The sequence below is a fragment of the Bison bison genome, unplaced genomic scaffold (assembly GCF_000754665.1).
Source record: "Bison bison bison isolate TAMUID 2011002044 unplaced genomic scaffold, Bison_UMD1.0 scf7180017864238, whole genome shotgun sequence".
Lineage (NCBI taxonomy): Eukaryota > Metazoa > Chordata > Mammalia > Artiodactyla > Bovidae > Bison > Bison bison.
Window position 1 is genome coordinate 2,180,690 of NW_011494810.1, and position 4,570 is coordinate 2,185,259.

The window sequence follows — 4,570 nt, forward strand, 5'->3', positions numbered from 1 at the left end:
TCTCTGTGTCAGCTCCCCCACCCCAGCCCACCCAGGAGTGGCCGATGTGGGTTCCAGAGAGAATCCAGAACAGGACTCCTAGAGAAAGTAGGAGAAGTCCCAAGGCTACCTGTCTAGTGCCCTAGTTCTGACGAGGGGCCAGTGTGTGACTGGGGTCACAGGGGGACCAGGACCTGAAGCAGCAGGGTAGGGGCCCCTCCCAGGACTGGGCTGGCAGAATCCATCTCTGACTCTAACTCTGTTCATTCTCCTGCCAGGTACCCAATGTGGTGGGTGGGCGGAGGGCACAGGGCACCAAGACCAGTGGCCTCAGAAGCTCCAATCCTTCTTCTTCCCTTGGGAGGGGGAAAAAAACTTCATTCAACCCCTCTTCCTGCAGAGGTTCAGAGTTTTCCCAAGGGAAGCGCCTGGCACGGGTGGGGCTAGGGGCTCCAGCAGGACGGATACAAACAGGAAGGGCCCAGGGGGCGGAAGGATGGCAGGAACAATGGCCACAGTTTCCGGAACAGGTGTTCATGTTGGAGCAGTGGTAGGAGGCAGGGAGACGGGGCAGCCAGAGCCCCTGCCAGCCCCTCTAATATGCTGCCACTTCAAAGCCCACTGAGGCATCAGGGCCTCAGTCCTGACCCAATGTATGGAACCAATCAGTGTGTGGACCCTGGCTTCCCCATCTGGATGATGACTATGTCAACTCTTATCACTCATGGATGCTGGGAGGACTGGCTAAGATTAGAGGATAGAATGCCCAGTCCAGGGCCTGGCCCACAGCCAGCGTCAACACGGGCTAGCTGAAGCTGAGCTTAGTTGGTAGACACACTAACACCACCGGGGAATGCCCAAGTGACGGGGCTATGGATTGTCTCCCACCTGTGCTGGGACCACACTGTGGAAGGCAGGACCTATCCCCAGTGCCCCGCTGGATCCCCTGTGTCCATCCCAGTCCTTGGCACACAGTAAGCGCTCAGAAAGGAGTTGGCAAATGAACGAATGCCACCTTCTCTGCCTGTGTGCTGTGCTTAGTCACTCAGTCATGTCCGACTCTTTGCGACCCCATGGACTGTAGCCTCCAGGCTCCTTTGTCCCAGGATTCTTCAGCCAAGACTATTGGAGTGGGTTGTCATGCCCTCCTCCAGGGAATCTTCCCAACCCAGGGATCGTACCGGGGTCTCCTGAATTGCAGACGGATTCTTTACCATCTGAGCCACCAGGGAAGCCCAAGAATACTGGAGTGGGTATCCTCTCCAGAGGATCTTCCCGACCCAGGAATCGAACCAGGGTCTCCTGCATTGCAGATGGATTCTTTACCAGCTGAGCTACCAGAGAAGCCCCTTTCTCTGCTTCCTACCCAGCTATTCCCATTCCTGAACAGACACCCAGCAGGCACAATGCAGCTACAAGTCCGATGTGCCCCACCCCAACTGCCCCAATCCAATATGCTTCCGGGACACAGACTCCCACACCAAACAATGGTTAGGAGGTTCCATCTTCCTCAACCATTTCCAGGTTTTGTGTTTATAGAAGACAAAGCTCTCTGTGAGGAGGGAGGGAGATGGGTGGAAGGCACGGCCCTGCCCCTACACCCTGCGGTCCTCAACCTTACCCTGGGCAAAAGAAACCTTCCCAAGCTTCCCTTTCCAGTCCCCAGACAGCTCAACCTCTTTGGGGGTGCCACAAGCCACACAAGGTTAGGGGAGTCATCCAGATAAGGGATGACAGGTGCTGGGCACCTACAGTGATGCAGCCCTGCGTAGGGGTCTCACAGAGTCCTGGCACATGGTTAACTGTCTGTGTTTTTTAGGTAAGGGCAATGGGGCTCCAAAAGGTGAAGTGGCCTGCCCAAGGTCACAGAGCTGGTCAGAGTGAGATGCTGGCCTGTGATTACAGTACAATGACTCGAAATGTCTAGTGGGAACCAACAATGTCACCCACAACCCAAGAGTTGGAATCGAAGCATCCTGCCTCCCACTCTGACACCCCTTCACCATGACAAGCCCACCAAGCAACAGACAAGCCCACCAAACTCCTGTCCCTGCTTCTTGGGGAGGTAGACAGCAGAGAATCTGGTCTCCAGCCCACCCTTACATTATCTCTCCATGGGACACCTCCCTTGACCATGCCTCAGTTTCCCCCAAACGGGAAAGACTCTACTTTTTCTGCTTTCCTATTGGGTTGCCGGTGACAGCCAGCACAGGGACAGGGAGGTGAAAGGGCTCCTGAGCTGCAAGCCTGGTGAGAGCCTGGGGGCAGGGATGGTGGCAAGGGGAGCTAAACATGCCCACTCAATCCCAAACACACACTGCTTCACGTTCCCCTGGCCACAGCCTCATTTCCTGTCTCAGGGAGCAATAATCAACACCCCATACCCTCCACAAAGGGTCCCAGGTCCAGGGGAGAAGCAGTCATGGGCCGAAACACGCATACCACACACATACTGCAGTCCAGTCGGCACCACCAGTGGCCCAGAAGCTTCTCTGTGAGAGGACGCAGCGAGGCTCACACACACTCAAGGTCATCCGCACTGCACTGACCACCTTCCACACACAAATACCCAGCTGTCCTTCCTAGCCCCGAGGCTGCTAGATGGAGGCGAGTGTGTGTGTGTGTGTGTGTGTGTGTGTGTGTGGCAAAGGAGGGCATGGGATCAGCTTTTCTTCACACTTGAGTTGAGCAATTTGAACTAATTCCGGAGCTACATGGAGGGGCAGCAACAGCCCTTCCCTTTGTCTTTATCTAAGGCCCCCACTCTCCCCCCTCCTCTCTCCACCCCTCCTAGATAACTTCTCAGGCTATATTATTAGCTCCTCCCCCTTGGGCCAAGGGCCCTGGCTTTCAGGAGGCTCTACCCTGCCCAGGTCTCAATCTGGGGACGGTCCTTTTTCCTAAAAGACTCCATCCACCTCCCCTGCCTTCCCCACATCCCCCAATACACACATTCCTTCCCGTTGCTTGGAAGCCCAGGGACTGGCCCAGGGCAGCTGTGCAGGAGAGGATGTGGAGGGGGAGGAGGGAGGGAGAGACAGCAAGTGCCTTGCAGCCCCACTGGGGAAAACAGGGCCTCCTCCTCCAAGTGCCTGGGTTTCTCTACCCAGAATTCATGACGTGCCTGGGGCCCAGAGCTCTGCACAGAGCAGAACCTCACCGCCACCACCCCACTGCTCTGCCAGCAAGCTTTCAGCTAGTCACGAAGGCCCTATTCTGCACAGGCCTAGTTGGTCCCAACAAGGTCCCTTTACTCCTGTTTCCACCTTCCCCTCCATCTACTCCAAGATCAGACAGCCTGGACACTGGGAGCATCTCTCTAGACCAACTCTTGGTGGAGACCGGAGAATGGGGCTGGGATACGGTCCTGGCCATGAAGCAGAAAAAGACAGGACACTCAGGGAGGCATCCTGGTGTCCCTTAGTGGGTGCCTCGTTGGGTCAGCCTGATGCTGGGCCTGGCACATGCTCACAACACACATGGGAGAGGAAGAGTGTCATCCCCTACTTCCGAGGAGAAAACTGAGGCCCAGGAGGTAAAATAAGGTGCCTAAGGTCATGTTCAGCTGCACAGGAAAAAGTCCATAGGCTCTCTACATTTAGAAGCCTGCCCTGACCCCACTGTGCATCTCCTCTGGAGTGTGCCCAAAGCACTAGGGTAGGAAGCTCCCAGTCTGGCCTTGACTGCCTTTAGCCCCTCGTGAGTCCTAGCCCCAGGGAGGGTCCCACCACCTGCTGGAGGATCAGCTTTGCTGAGGGGAGTGACTGCAGCTGCCCCTGAGGAATGAGACTGGAATGTCCCAGCTCCAAAAGAGGGGGCAGTGGGTAAGAGGGGCCCAGGGAGGAGATGGGAGAGGCTGGCATTCTGTAGCCCCATTTCAACTCATGAAGAGGCAGAGTCCTGCTGGAGTGATTCTTAGTATCACTAAGTCACTTGCGCTCTACAGTTTTTATCAGCCCTTTCATTTCATCATCTGATCTCCGAGACAGCTTCGTGGAGGCAGGTAAAACAGCAGTTGCACTTACCCCATCCTACAGCTAGGTAAACTGAAGTCCAAAAAGAAGTGAGCTGCCTGTGATTCCACATGACCAGCAATCCCAACTCCCCAGGCAAGACCCCCTCTTCTGCCCCAGGCTGTCCCAGCCAGGGGTTACCAGCTGCCCTCCCTGGGCTCCCACACTGCTGTGGATTATGTCTGCTCAGCTCCCCACACCTGCTTCTCCCAAGGGTACCTGCAACCAGGTTGGTTTGGATCCCAGTCCCCTCAGCCTGGAATATCCACTGCCTGCCCCTGGGTCAGGTAGAAATAGTGGAAACACCGCTGCATGGGCACTGTGAGCCCTGGAAGCTGCTAGTTCCATAGGCGGTGGCCTGAGCAGACTGGCCGCACTCATTCAGTCGGGCACATACACACCCACACACAGCCAGTCGGCAGGAGAGGAACCCTGCCCAGGAGGGCTCTGGGAGGAAGCAGATCACCGGTTCCAGGACAGCCTCCTGCCTCTCTCCTTCCCTGGGCCGTTCAGGGACAGAGCACCACGGCCGCGGGACAGGCTGAGCCCCCGGTGCAAGCCAGGAGAGACCCGGTCTG

The 4,570-nt window shown here is 56.6% G+C and overlaps 1 protein-coding gene across 2 annotated transcripts in view; it reads right to left on the minus strand.

Moving 5' to 3' along the window:
* Window positions 1–4,570, minus strand: part of N4BP3 (NEDD4 binding protein 3) — an 8,741-nt gene that overhangs the window by 3,022 nt on the left and 1,149 nt on the right. The window lies entirely within an intron of this gene.